The sequence below is a fragment of the Larus michahellis genome, chromosome 19 (genome assembly GCF_964199755.1).
Source record: "Larus michahellis chromosome 19, bLarMic1.1, whole genome shotgun sequence".
In the NCBI taxonomy this organism is placed as follows: Eukaryota; Metazoa; Chordata; class Aves; order Charadriiformes; family Laridae; genus Larus; species Larus michahellis.
Genome location: NC_133914.1, coordinates 8411924 through 8426843, shown reverse-complemented (window position 1 = coordinate 8426843; position 14920 = coordinate 8411924). Strand labels below are relative to the sequence as shown.

At 48.9% G+C, this 14920-nt stretch overlaps 1 protein-coding gene across 1 annotated transcript in view; it reads right to left on the bottom strand.

Annotated features, from left to right (window-relative positions):
* The window catches only part of LUZP1 (leucine zipper protein 1), a 41368-nt gene extending 36122 nt beyond the window's left edge, over positions 1–5246 (bottom strand). The window contains exon 1 of the mRNA XM_074563323.1: positions 4985–5246. The gene's annotated coding sequence lies outside the window, so the exon portion shown is untranslated. The remainder of the gene's footprint in view (positions 1–4984) is intronic.
* Positions 5247–14920: the final 9674 nt, after the last annotated feature.

Sequence of the window (14920 nt, the reverse complement as noted above, 5' to 3'; positions counted from 1 at the left end):
CACAGGTCAGGCCCTCTCACATCACCTGCCTACAGAAGCAGACGCTCTTCTCTCCTACCGTGCAACCTGACACATGAGCCCCAAGCTTCAGGGGTTTTGTAATATTAACACCAAAGCTGATTCCTACCAGGGCTAAGAAAGCATCTCTCATCTCCTGCTGCTCTGCTTTTTCAAAGGCATGCCGTGCACACTGGAGGATGTGTGTCAGGTCTTGGCCACAACACTGTCTGCCGGGTGTCTGAATGAAATCTGTCCGGCTACTTGAGCCAAACGATCTCGAATCCAACCAAGGAACACTGGTTTTCATGGCAAAAAGTCTTATTTATGTTCATCAACGCCCCCCACCAACTATCAAGTTTGCAATTTGAAATCACAAACCTCAAAAATGGCTAAGTTAATGAGTTAATTTGATACTAAGTGAGGTTTGACACTATGGCCTAAGCTGTACAGCAGGTCAAACCATGACTTAATCTACAACTTAAAAACCAATTAGCTAAGTAAATTCAGAACTGTAAGTGTTTACATGCAGGGGCTAGTCCATGCAGTACTGATTAAAATCGTTAAAGCCTACACTTTTTCCTTCATGACTGGAAGGGGCAAAACCACCATACATTCCTCCCAAACCAGGGCAGATGGTGAGGGGGTAGTGAGGAAGCCAAAATTGTTGGGACTCAATAAATACAGGAACTTTTCCACTGAAGTCCTCCACACATGGCGTCAGTACTCCTGCTGCCCAAACCTGGGCAGTGCTTTGTGAGAGCAGGAACTTTGCAAAGGCAGCACATCCAAAGTCACCACGAAAGCAAGATGGTGGCAGAGATACAAACGCAGGCACATAGGAAGCAACGCTTAATACGCTCAGGGAAAGCTATCACTGCACAAGTGACCTCATAGAGTTTGGAGCAGATGCTCAGACTGAAGTTTTACAGTCATTTTGAGGTGGCCCTGCACTGCACCTGACCCCTTCCAGCCCCATGCTCCCCTCCCCCGGCCAGACAAAACCAATACTAAGGCCAGGCTGGGAATTAGGTAGGGTTAAAGGGAGTCGGGGGGAGACTGATGATTAATTTTCACCCAGATCAGCTCCCTCCACATGGCTGCACAGAGTTTACATCAGCTGGGGTAGGGCTGGAAAGGGCACCCAGAGGAGAAAGCGTCCGGGACGAGGGGAAAGGCAAACTCACCTCCTCCACCACAGTGCCCACCTGCATTGACGTAGCGCTGCCCAAAGCCATGGCTGCAGAGGATGTGAAAATCCCTGCCTCTCCTCCAAGTTGACAGAGTTGCAGCAGTGAGCAGCAGCTCTCATTTGCCCACTGTCACACAGAAACAAACTTATCAGCTGGTGTTTCCTTGTTATAGCTGTGTATTTTGTCAACTTTGTTCCTACGTGAATAACTGATCCATTTCATTCCTGGGAGTATTGGTGTGGATCCCAACAGCTTCCAACATCAGCAGAGCTTACCCAGCTCTCGTGGCAAAAGGCTGCATAGCTGAGTATAACATTAAAACTCCTATTTTCTACACAGACCTTTACTGTAACAGTGCATTCACCTTTCTGGATTGCATTTCTAAGAGACCCTCAAACCTTCAGGAATGGAAACGTTAAATTTGCTGCACAACCACTGGAAGAAAGTACTGAAATAGTCTAGCTCTGTTTTACAGAGAGGGAAACAGAAACTGCCTGCGCATGGTGTTTATGCTCCTGTGCATACTGCCGGTGCGCTTAGGTAAGGCTGCTTGTTGCACCTGTGGATCTTACTCCACCCTGGCGAGGGTTAAAGAACACAGGGCTGAACTGTGCCTTACAACCCCTTATCTGCCCAGATTAGGGCCTCCGCAGGGAAACATCACTGCCCAAACCGACAAAGCCAGAAACACAAAAAGATTAAGGCCTAAACTGCCACATTTTGGTGGCTGAAATCCAATGCCACACTTCATATTTGATCATTTCAAAAAGCGCTCTGATTTTCAGGCTGTTGAATCAACCCAAATGCCACCAACTACGTGGGAACGGCAGTGCCTTCTTGGAGTCATGGTGGTTATGGAGGTTCCTAAATCTGGCAAATTATTAAAGGCAAACTGTTTGTGGGTCTTCCACCAAACTGATTCTGTCACCAACTCTAAACCCTGAAATCCAGAGAGATGTGGCTGTCCAGAACGTCTGCAGTAGGTGGCTGCAGTCACCACCAGTGGAAAGCTGCGTTCCCCTGTTACCCTGGCAAACACGGAGATGGTCCAAACGTGGACACAGAGATGAATCCCACCTTTGGTGACAACACACAGGAGATTAAATTAAGGGACTCAAAGCCCTCCGAAGATGCAGCATGCCTAAAGCAGAGGGAATAACAATATGGAAGGGTGAAGCAGACCACCAGCACCAGGGATGCAGGAAGTGCTGGCAAGCAACACTTGCCTATCAGCTCTCACCAAGCATTTCCAAACACTCGTGCTTTCTTCTTCACACATGCAGATCCAAACATTACCCAAAGCAAAATGACTGTACAACAGGCCTTAGACTTGTGAGGATGTAACTAACAAAACCATAAGCATCACAACTAGTGCTCTCCCTTCCAATACGTTTTAGGGGTTCTTATGACCTGCACTGCACTAGTTAGTGCAAAACATATTACTGCTACTAATTATCACCATCATGTGAATCTTCCAATCCAAATGGCCTCCTAAAGAGATTATTCGCTTAATTTTAGCGTAACAATTTCATCAAAATTCTCCTATTTGTTATTTGGCTCAGTCACGCCCAGCCACACTTTCTGAAAACCTTCCATGAGGAAGGATGCACATATTGTCTGGTTCCTCACCAATCACAGCCCTTGGTGGGAAAGAAGGGTTTAGCGGAGGACAAGCACAACCTCAGAGTGCCTGTGTACAGTAAGGTCATGCTCAAAGATGTAATCACCAACCCATTTTAACAAACAAAATAATGTGGTCTAGATTGTAAGGCATACCAGGCTTTTAAACATTACCATTTCTGGTAATAGCCATATTTGAGAGTACTTTTTTAACAAGAGCTATTTTTGTCTACACTTCCTAACTCGCATTAAATAAATAAATTCAGTAACTTATTCTCAGTTGGGCCAATTTTCAGAGCACAGAGAAAGACAGAGCGCTAGTGAAGACTACACATTCCCATAACTTATTTTGACTTCCTAGAAAGTAGAAATCGGTCAGATTGCCCTGTACTGGAGTGAAGAAACTTTACCATGTATACGATTATGGGGAAGCTGAGGCTGAAGGCCTGCTCAGATCAGACTAGAGGCATAGGGATTACTTAATGGAGACCTGCCAACTCTTGAACTGCTCTGTTCTCCCACACCCCTGTACCCCGATTCACTCCTGCCCGCAGGAACTTTCAGCCACACGTCCAAAAGAAACACAGCAACCACCTCCCCGTGTCCTCCTCCTCCTCCCCACAGTGCCTGGCCTGGCATGGAGGGCTGGCCGCCCCACCCAGCCCCGGCTGCCAGCCCGCAATCCCGGCCAGGGGTCCCGCACCCCATCGCTCCCTGGGGGCAGGGGGTCAGCCTGCCAGGCAGCGCCGACCGTTTGCTGCTGTCCCTACCGCCGTGGAGCCAACACAATGGAGGAATTATGCTCCTGCAAGTGCTGTGGACACGAGATAGCCATGGAGCACGCTGCCCCTGAGGAAATGCGTTGGCTAGCCATGGGCTGCATGAACGGACCAGAGCACATAGCTGTCGGTTTGGAACTCACAGAGAGAGCAGAGACACCGAGGGGCACTGTCCCTCCTCACGATCCAGCAGGCCAGGAGATGCGTATCTCTGCCAAGAGACTGTAGGCGTGTGGTAAGTAACTACATTTTTTTCCCAGAATGCTGAATGCCTGAGACTACTCCAGGGTTGTAAAAATACTTCGCCCTTTCGCTGTCATCGCTGTGTGGTACCGCGCGGGGAGGTGCTCGCTGTCGGCCGGAGACTTGATAAGGAACAACCCCAACACAGGCTGCAATGATGAGCATTCTTTCCTGTGATTTTTGTGGAAGATTTTAACAGAATTTACACGCCAATTAAAATCTAATCCCATTGCACGTAACTCAAATGTGCCGATTAGTTGGGACGGTCATTTTAACTTGTGTTTAATTGGTTTAAAGGCTTCAGATGTAGCATTATAAGATTAAAAAAATGCAGATTTGCAATGAAAGCGCAGTCACCAAGGACAACCACTAAATGCCTGCTACTCCGCTTACTTCGCATACCAGCACGAAGGGCACCTGGCAAAGCCAAATGTGGTACTTTTAAGAAATTTTACGAAGAGAAAAAGCAAAGTTTCACAATGCTCCATCAATGAATTCCCTCACGACGGGGGAGCAAAGAGGGCTAAAGGGATTAACAAAGACAGAGCATTGGGAAAGCTCACATATAAAAGGGAGAACATTATTAATGATACGATAAATGTGGGTGGGCTGGGGAAAGTCAGGGGAATTCAGAAAAAATAAGCAACAGGAAAGGGAGTATGTAGCTGCAGCAAGGGGAGGCGGGGGGGGGGGAAAAGGTTATTTACAGAAACAGAGCGCCTGGAAACCTCCAAAATCAACACCACAACCCAACGGTGCGCACCGAGGGGTTTAGGACCTTCCCCGAAGGCAGCCCTTGAGGGTTCGTGCCCTTCCCGGGCGGGGACCGAGCGCTGGCGGGGCCGCTTCTCCGGTCAGGAAAGCGGCTGTTCCGGTCACGTCGGAAGGAGCCCGACGGCGGCTCCATTTCCGAGCGGGAGCCGAGGCCCCGGCGGGCGCCTCAGGGCCGGGTCGCCCGCGGTGTGGCGGCGGCGGGGTCCCCCCGCTGCCGCCACACCGCGGGCGACCCGGCCCTGAGGCGCCCGCCCGGGCAGGGAAGGCGGTTTGCTGTCCGCGGAGACAAAGCGGATGCCTCAAATTCCTCCCCGCCTCGCCGGTGTGGCGGGGCTGCGGCACCCCCCGCCCGTAACCTCGTCGCCCACCTCTTCCTACCTGGGCGGCGGGGAGCAGCCGGGTCTCCCTTCCCGCCGGCGGGACAGCCCGGGCTTGGGCAGCCGCAGCCCGCGGGGGGCTCCAGGCTCGGGCGGCGGGTGCGGGCGCTGACAATGAGGGGAGGGACGGGGGACCGGGCGGTGCTTGACGTCAAGGGGAGCGGGGCGGGGGCTGCCGGGCCCGGTCTGGACGCGGTGCAGCTCTGCGGCGCCCTCCCCCGATTCTGGGAGAGGGCGGTGAGGGAGCGTCGGCCATTTTGGGGGGGTGGGGAGCGAGGCGGGCCGGGCTGGGCGGGCGGTGGGGGGTGGCCTCATGTTAGCGCTGAGGGGCTGCCGCCGTCTGAGGGAAACGGGGAGGCGGGGGGTGGGCGTCGTGGGGCGGGGTGTAGATGAGGCCCTCTGATGAGGAGTTTCCCCGTGGGTCTGTGCAGGAGAGCCCTCTAGACGGAGTCCCGCGGTGGTTCCTCCCGGGACTGCCGCCGCCTCGGGGCTCCGGAGGGGCGGGTCGGTGTGGGCGCTGCCGGTGCCGTCGCAGGCGCTCCCCCCCACACTAACTCATGTACAAGAGACCCGTCTCCCAAAAAACAGGGCTGAGAGCTGCGTGCCAGAGGGCACAGAGAGGTTCGTCCTCCAGGGCCTTCGTATCAACACCTCCTTCTGTGTTTGTCTGTCGGAAAGTTTGCGACTTGGCGTTGAATCGAGTGGGGACTGTGGTCGTTTCCACCTCTGGTACGCGCAAAGATGTTTAGATGGAATCAGAAGACCAGAGACCTTCCAGCACTAACCGGGAGAAGCTGCTCCAAGTGTCACTCGGCTGGAAGCGAAGCCCCAGGAGTTAGTGAGGCTGACCCGGAGGGTCACACCGAGGGGCGGTGGCTCAGTACTTTCGTATGGCAATTGCCAGCTCAGTCAACAGAGGATCCAGTCAGCAGCCGTCATCCCTTCCAGCCTCCTGGCCGTGCAGCTGGACGTGGCAGTCTCAGAATGCGTCGTCCCCTTTTGCCAGTATATATGCTAGGTAAAAGCGTATTTCCAACTCTTGTTTCATTTCAGACAATGCAAAAGGAAGGTGCTTTGAGCACTAGGTGGTTTGGTTTGTAACACTCTGATAGAATATTGTCCACGCTGTCATACTGAGTTAAAATATTACTCTTTGGTCCTGTTTCCATAGCATGCTCTGAAATATACTTGTTCTGAATGAAGTATCAACACTTTAAAGTGAGTTTTCTTGGTTTACAGCTAAAATCCAAGCTCACACAAGGATACAGAATGAACAAGACCGTAGTTGTAGGCAAATTGAGGAGGGCTTGTGCACAGCCATTCTAAATGGGGAAAGTATTTGCTTCCCTGAAACTTCACCTGCACACCAGCGTTCAGCAGCAGAGGCACATGTTACATGTGCTCTGCGGTGCAACTGCATTCCACATTTTTTTTGGTTCTCTGCTTTACAGTTACTGCTTCTAATTTCCAAACTGGTATGAGGGAGGTTTGCTAATGTAATGCCAGTTCTTGAAATCCATCTATCAATGGCATAGCTGGGTGTAACTGGGAGATTAAATGGGAAAAAAAAGGTAGTTTTTTATTTCAGCTAAATAAAATTTAGCACATGCTAAATGCATGTGCTCCAAGCTTGCCAGGAGTTGTGTACATTAGAGCCTAGGTTGCCTTCCATGTGCTTCTTGGATCTGCTGTGCTGGGACAGAGTGTGCTTGGGTACTTTTTCATAGAGAGCTTATGGTGAAACTCACTGCTGCAGCATGATATTGGCACCAAGTGTTCATAAGTATTTCAAAAAAGCAGGAAACAAATAACGGGAAGAAAGTTTCTGTCAAGGGCTGCCAGGGGCCCACAACAAGACCTCCTCTGACTAAACAAGAGCCTGAAGAAATGTTGGGAAAGTGGTGGTGTACATTTGGCATATTTTTCTACCATTCCTCAGGCATAATCTACTTGCCATTGTCTTCAATAGTTTCCACAGTGAAAACAGCTGAAAGCGTATCAAAAGCCTTAACGCTCTCCTGGATATGGGTGGGTGCAGCCAAATAGAGAAGATCCAATTTTATATCAAGTTCTCAATACAGAGAACATGAAGGAACTTAGAGCACCGAGATGTTTGGAGTCCAAAATGTCTGGTTATGAGGCCAGAGGTGAAGATGGCTCAGGTGGCATTGGTCCTGCAGAACCTGCTCACAGTAGGAGCAAAATAGGGGGTGTGGGACACACTCATCTTCTGGACCAATTAGTTGAGAGATGCTGTGTTGGTTGGCGCCCTTACCCTTTGACAGGCTCAGCTGATATGTGCTGGATGCTCAGCAAAAGGCTTCCCCACTCAGGGATGTCCTAAAGGCCCAGAGCTCTGCTCTTGGGCCCTGATTGCACTATCAAAAGTTCCACTGGTTGGCAGAGGTCAGACTTTGGAAATGACAGTTAAGTCACAACTCTTGAAGAGGAGTCCTCCCTGAAGCCCAGGGGTGAACCCTGTTCCAGCACGAAGGATTTTGAGACCTCCTGCACCATGGCCTCCAGGAGGACGAGGACAGTAACCACCTTGCAGCTCCACTCCTCCTCCTCTAATATGCTGTGGAGAAAGCTTTATCCCAGGGCAGAAGGGGGTCATGGGTCTCACAGTGTGCATTCACCTTCCTTGTTCATAGTTCAGTCCCCATCATTATGAAGATGGAAGTTTGAGCACTGAGATGGACTCAGGGGCTCCAGGGGACCATGTTCAAGAGAGGATGAGACAAGAAGGGACAGAAGAGGGAATGTGTCTCCCCAGGGCAGAGCCTCTCCTTAGTGTATCCTTCGTACCACCTGTGTGGGTCCTACCTGGTCATTGTCATTAGCAGTGTCCACTGGCTGCAGCAGTCTATGCAGGATCCTTCCTGGCACCCAGGTGGGCTACTTAGTAGCCATTGAGGGGACATCTGAGGAAGACAGGTTTCTACCAGTGGTGCTGGCACCCTTCTTTGGGTTTGGAAACACAGCACCCATCCTTTCAAGCCAAGCGATAGCCATTGCGACCATGCCTCAGGCCTTGGTGTGTCTTCCTCAAGCAGCAAAGCGATCAAGAGCTCACTATGGACTGTAAAGAATGCTCCTCAGTCTCCTGTGCTACAGGATGCCAGCAGCATTTGGACAATGAACTGCTGCTGGAAGGAAAGTGCAAGGCAAAGGGTTAAGTCCTTGCCACCCAGCAGGAGTGACGGGAGGCAGGCGAGGTGAGGTGTGTGGGAACAAACTGAGATGAGGGGAAATAAAGGGTGAGAAAGAAGCCCTTCACCAAGGCGGCATCTGAACCAACATCTGGGTGGAGACTCCTGTGAGAGGAAGAGACAGTGAGTGGAAAAACAGGGAATGACAAATGTCAGACCTCCAGACACATGTGGGAGACACCCTGCCTGCTGCGCGTGGTGCGGAAGTGGCATGGCTGCAGATGGTGATACAGTGGCTGCGGCAACAGGGCTACAGCTGCCTAGGCAGATATCTCAGAGAAAAGGAAAAGAGGAGAAATAAGGAAGCTCTGGCTGCTCTGAGGGGAAGGAGCAATTTTTTTTTTTTTTATTAATGGGGACTTAGTGCAGTCAATGGAAGGACTAGACAAAAGGACAGAATGGGACAAGTGGAATGGGGAGTGCAATGAGGTGAGGAGGGGAACCCAGCTCTTAACTGGACTGTTTTTGCTAAACAAAAGGTATACAATTGGCAGGGAAGATGGGAACAAAGTAGGGGAGCCCAGCTCACACTGAAGAGTAAAAAGGACAGGGAGGGGGGAAAGCTACGCAAGGAATGGAATGGGAAGAGGCACAGGGGCGCGGAGGAGGAGGTTTGCTAGTGGTTACACTGCTGGTGGCCTGCACTTGCTTAGGGTGGGCTGACAAAGACCACTTTGCTTGTGGGCAGATATGGATAGCAGGGTGGGTTAAAGCTGGGAGGGAAGTAGCAATCTCATTCTTACCTGGAAGAGTATCACTGTGGAGTGGCAGCCTCCATTCCTTATGGTACTTGATAGAAAAGGTAGTTTAGTACCAAGGGTGTAGGGTGTAAGTAAGATGGGCAGATTTGACCAGAAATGGTGGTGGGAGGGGAGATGACAAACATCCGTAAAATCATGAATAACATGGGGAAGCAACAGAAGCTGTCAGCATTATCTGACAACAGAGGACCCACATGGCGTAGTAGGTTTAAACAAACAAAAGTAGCTCATGCAGTTTATGCACAGCTTGATAACGTGAGAAGTGGATAGCCACAGGATGCCATGAACACCAGAGACATGAGATTGAAAAGGGATTAGACAGGCTCGCAATGAACAGATTTCTCACTGGCTATTAAAAATGTCTATCTGAGTCATCTCCCGGTTCGTGAAGTCCCTGAACTGACTCTTCAGATATTCTTGCTATTCTGTTCTTCCTCTGTTTCTATGGTGAATTTAAATGAGGTGTCTAAGTTGATCTAACAGCTTGCTGCTGATGATACATGCAGTTCTGTTTCCCTCCTCCTGAAACTACATGTGAGTCTGTGATGCTTCTGTTGCACCAGTTCTGGCATTTGTTCAGCTCATTCAACTGGCAGAAGACCAATACAGAGTGAATACTTTTCTGCCAGTTTAGTGAGTTGAACCAGCCCACTGTTTTCTGAGCCAGTGGTATCCATCAAATCAAAATTTCTTGCTTGTCTCTGCAAAGTAAGACTAGAATTTTTTTAAATGGAAATGTAGATTCCCCTGTCATTACCTGATTCCAGGTATTCTGGCTTGAAGTATTTATAACCTCTTAAGATCCTGGCATTTATTGAATTAGTTTCTTAAAGCTCCTAACAGAGCTGGAGCCTTGGCTGCGTGAGGTGCCACACAGAGTTTAGGAATGTTATTAAACACGGTAAGCAGGAAAAAAGAAACAGATGCATGCTTGTGTGGGCAGCAGTGCTGCATAGCTTGCTAGTCTTACATCATTATCAGCACTCTGTATGGCAACCAACATAAGTTTTGTTGGGTATGCTTTTTTTCTGTGCGCGGGTGCATGCGTGTGTGTAACTGTTTCTTGTTCCTAGGATCAGCAAGATACCACCATTGCCTCCCCTGGGACCCTGCAGCCATATCAAGGTACAGTAATGAAGGCACAGAGAAGCAAGCAGCAACATCAGAAGCAGGTCTATGTCTTAGTTCGTACTGCTGCAGTCTTCCTCTTGGTCAAAAAACATATGCTGTGGCATTGCAGTGAGAGTCCTCCCCAAATCAAGGATCTTCGTATCTGTCTTCACCAACTTCATAAGGATCCAGAACCTGACATATCTGGAGAACACCAGGATGGGGAGTGGCAGCTGCTGGGAATAATAAACAGGATTTGCACACACTGAAAGCAGGGTTTATCTGAATACATTAGACATCTACACTACAGATTCTTCCATAGAAGTCTCATTTCAGTCTTCCTTCCTAGACAGTGGAAATATTCATAGAATCATAGAATCTTCATGGTTGGAAAGGACCTTTGAGATCATTGAGTCCAACCATACACACACAAAAACTCCCAAACCCCTACAATCTCTGCCACTAGAGCATGCCCTGAAGTGCCAAATCTAGACGTTTCTTAAACACCTCTAGGGATGGTGACTCAACCCCCTCCCTGGGCAGGCTGTCCCAGTGCCTGACCACTCTTGCAGTAAAGTCATTCTTCCTAATATGTAATCTAAACCTCCCCTGCCGCAGCTTCAGACCATTTCCTCTGGTCCTGTCATTATTCACCTGGAAGAAGAGGCCAACCCCCACCTCTCTGCACCCTCCTTTCAGGGAGCTGTAGAGGGCAATGAGGTCTCCCCTCAGCCTCCTCTTCTCCAAGCTAAACATGCCCAGCTCCCTCAGCCTCTCCTCATATGCCCTGGTCTCCAGACACCTCACCAGCCTGGTAGCTCTCCTCTGGACACGCTCCAGCACCTCAATGTCCCTCTTGTACAGAGGGGCCCAGAACTGAACACAGCACTCGAGGTGAGGCCTCACCAGTGCCGAGTACAGAGGCACCATCACTTCCCTGCTCCTGCTGGCCACGCTATTCCTGCTATTGTCATTAAAGTCAGTTGAGTTTAGGGAGTGTTTCACCCCTTCCTGGAGCAGACGTCTTAAAAATGTCCGCTGAATTAGGCCTACACATGGGACCAGACGGGAAGCATTTGAAGGTGCCAAGCATGCTTGGAATTGTAATTTGAAGATTGCTTTCTATCATCTTTGAAAAGCCCTGGTGATTGGGAAAAGTTCCTGATGATGAAAAAAGACAAATGTCATACCTGTTGTCAAGAATGGCAAGAAGGAGGATCCAGGCAACTATAAGCTGGTCAGCCTCAGCTCAGTCCCTGGGAAGACTGGACAGCATATCCTCCTGGAAGCTATTTCCAAGCACATCAAGGACGAAAAAGTGACTGGGAGCAGCCAGCAGGGATTTACCAAGGGCCAGTTGTGTCTGACGAACCTGATTAACTTCTACAATGAGACAACAGCCTGTGTGGGCAACAGGAGGACACTGGATGTTGTAGTGATTGATTTTAGCATTGACTTTATCAAGGCCTTTGACATGGTGTCCCACAGTCTACTTGTAGGCAAGTTGGCGGGATTTGGACTGGGTAAGTGGAGTGTGAAGTGAATGAAAAACTAGCTGAACAGTTGGGCTGAAGGGGCAACTAGTTGCTAGGGCGTTCTTCACAGATGCACACTCATAGGTCAATAGTGTCTTTATTAATGGCCTGGACAATGAGCTGTCTTGTACTCCCAGCAAGTTTGCAGACAGTACCAGATCAGGGGGAACTATTGCTATGCTGCAGGGCAGGGCTGCTACTCGGAGGGACCTCAGCAGCTAGGGAAAAGGGCCACCCTCTCAGTAACAGATGCTGGCAACACAACTGCTGTGAAAATGTGCCTGTTATCACCAGAAGCTGGATGTGGTGTGTATATGAACAAGGCAGCTTAGAGGAAATCTGGCTGAGAGGGCTCTTATCTTCACTATATACTAACCTACTGTTATTTTCCTTCTGTGGTCACCCATGATGAAATCTAAATGCAAAATTTTTTATTGACAAGTGCATGGAATGTGCCTGGTCGTTGGCATTTTCAACAGAAGCATCTTGGCTTCTCAAAACAGAATTCAGAAAAGTTAAATGAATTTTGCTGAAGCTGTTGGGAATTCCTCACCTCTGAGTGATAAGAGCTACTGAGCACTTGTAGCTGGATTGTCATAATGGAAATTGCACAGGAACCATAACTACAGCCATCCCTCCTGACTTTCCTTCAAGGGCTCTGAAGGTTTACTGCGGAGGGAGTAGTCTTACACATACGACATTTGTTCCTCCCTACTCCACTCACAAGGAAGCATCTTTGGATTGGTATGCATAGCAGTATTGCTTCAACTCACACACTTTCCATGACCATGATCAGCTTCCACCTTCGTTGTCTTGCCAGCCTTCAGTCATGGTGACTCCTCATTGCAGATGCTCATCCCCTTCTCCAGTTGTAGGAATAACCTGCGCTGAAATTTAATTGCAAGGTGCTGCAGTGAACACATGTGCTTTGACTTTTATTTAGCTATTTCTTCTGTTTTCAATAATTTCCACATTATCATGGAAATAACTATCTGCTGGGACAACCCCAATATATACTTCTGTACAAATAAAAAAATGTGTTTTAACTTACCTGTGTGCTCAATACTGCAAGAGCTTCACTGGAGAGGCACTTAGAAATCATGCAGCCCTCATCTACCTTCTGTGAAATGCATTTGTGTACTCTTGACTGATCCACAGAGCATTAATGACATGGTAAATACGGACATTGATCTCTGAGACATGATAGCCTCCTCTTTTCAACTCAGAGACTATGGGGTGTCATTTATCTTTCATTTATGATGTTTAGGTAGTGTTTTCCTGTGCCAGTTCCATATAATTTTTTTCTGAGTTCCTGAAGCACTGTATCAAATATTTATCAGCATTCAGAATGGTGTAAAATTAGACCATGTGCCTTTTTAAATTAGACTATAATCTAATCAATGAAAGGGCCTAATTTGTTTGCTCTTGAATTAAACAGCGTCTTATAAAAGCCCGAAGAATAGTAGTGAATCATCATCCTATGCTGTATTTTGCCATTACATTCATCATTGGAAATCTTCAAGAGTAGGCAAGACAGGAAAAGGACAAAAGCGTAGTTGATCCAGATAGAGCAATGGGAATGAATGAGAATGGCAGAGAATGGCAGTCTGGTGAAGTTCCCGCTGACTGGGAAAGGGGAAACGTAACTCCCATTTTGAAAAAGGGAAGAAAGGAAGACCCAGGGAACTACAGGCCAGTCAGTCTCACGTCTGTGCCTGGCACGATCATGGAGCAGATCCTCCTGGAATCTCTGCTAAGGCACATGGAAAATAAGGAGGTGATTGGTGACAGCCAACATGGCTTCACCAAAGGCAAGTCATGTCTGACAAATTTGGTGGCCTTCTATGATGTTGCCACAGCATTGGTAGATAAGGGGGGAGCAACTGACATCATCTACCTGGACTTATGCAAAGCGCTTGACACTGTCCCGCACGACATCCTGGTCTCTAAATTGGAGAGACACGGATTTGATGGATGGACCACTTGGTGGATAAGGAACTGGCTGGATGTCCGCACTCAAAGGATTGTGGTCAATGGCTCAATGTCCAAGTGGAAACCAGTGAGGAGTGGCGTTCCTCAAGGGTCAATATTGTCCCAGGATTCTCAGCTGGGAACTTTCCTTGGCTTTGGGTACTGATGTCAACCAGGCTCTTTCCTGGAAATGCCACCCCCCTGAGTCAGTGACCAGAATGCTCTGCTGGGAAGCCTATTGTTAAACAATGTCACTCCCCAGATACCAAAGGACAAAGTTCGCAGTTTCACCTGCTGAAGTAATTCTACTGTGCATAAACCACCTACTACTTATTAGAGAACAGACTTGGCCCTGTGTTATCTGCTTTCTAGGTACGTTCTAAATTCTGGACTGTACTGTCAAGGTCCTCCTCTCCTTTCCCTCTTCCCAGATTCATTTGTATATGTGCAAAGAGGGCAAAATTTTCTAGTTAGGAACTATCATAGGCCTGGGGAAAGTCAAGCAGCTCATGATCCAGGAGTTATGGGAATCACAGAATGATAGGGGTTGGATGGGACCTCTGGAGATCATCCAGTCCAACCCCTTGCCAGAGCAGGGTCACCTAGAGCAGGTGGCACAGGAACGCTTCCAGGCGGAGACTCCACCACCTCTCTGGGCAGCCTGTGACAGGGCTCTGCCACCCTCACAGGAAAGAAGTTCCTCCTTATGTTGAGATGGAACTTCCTATGGTCAAGTTTGTGCCCGTTACCTCTTCTCCTATCACTGGGCACCACTGAAGGTGGTGGGTAGCACTGAAGGAAGGATGGTGGGTGCTATCAACTTGCTAGGTTCCAGATGCCCATCTGAATAGCTGGAAGAAACAGAGCACACCACGTCCTGCACAAAGAGCAGGCTCAGAACATTGGCACAGAAGCAGAGATAATATCCCTCAGTCCAAAGGGATGAGATGAAGAGGAAGCCTTTTTCTTTAGGGACTTCCCTAAGACTTGGGTTTCTACATACCCTTGGGTTTCTACAAACCCTACCTCCATTTGCCCACTGGTCTTTAATCCATTTGAGCCATCTTCTCTGGGACTGTTCACAATAGTGAAGAAATCTCAATCCACTGACTACTTAGAAACAGCTGTAAAGATATAGCAGGGAAACATTATTTATTAATTAGAACTCCTCACATAGCAGACATAAACCATGTGGTCCCCTCCTTCTCTTGTTCTCCGAGACACTCTTCCCTGTGGTCTGTAGTCTAAGCTACGAGGTGCTACAGAGGTCACTCAGACTGACGTCTTTCAGGCTCCTGCTTCTGTGCCACCCTGCCCAGAGATTTTCTCTAAGTAACAACACCACAGT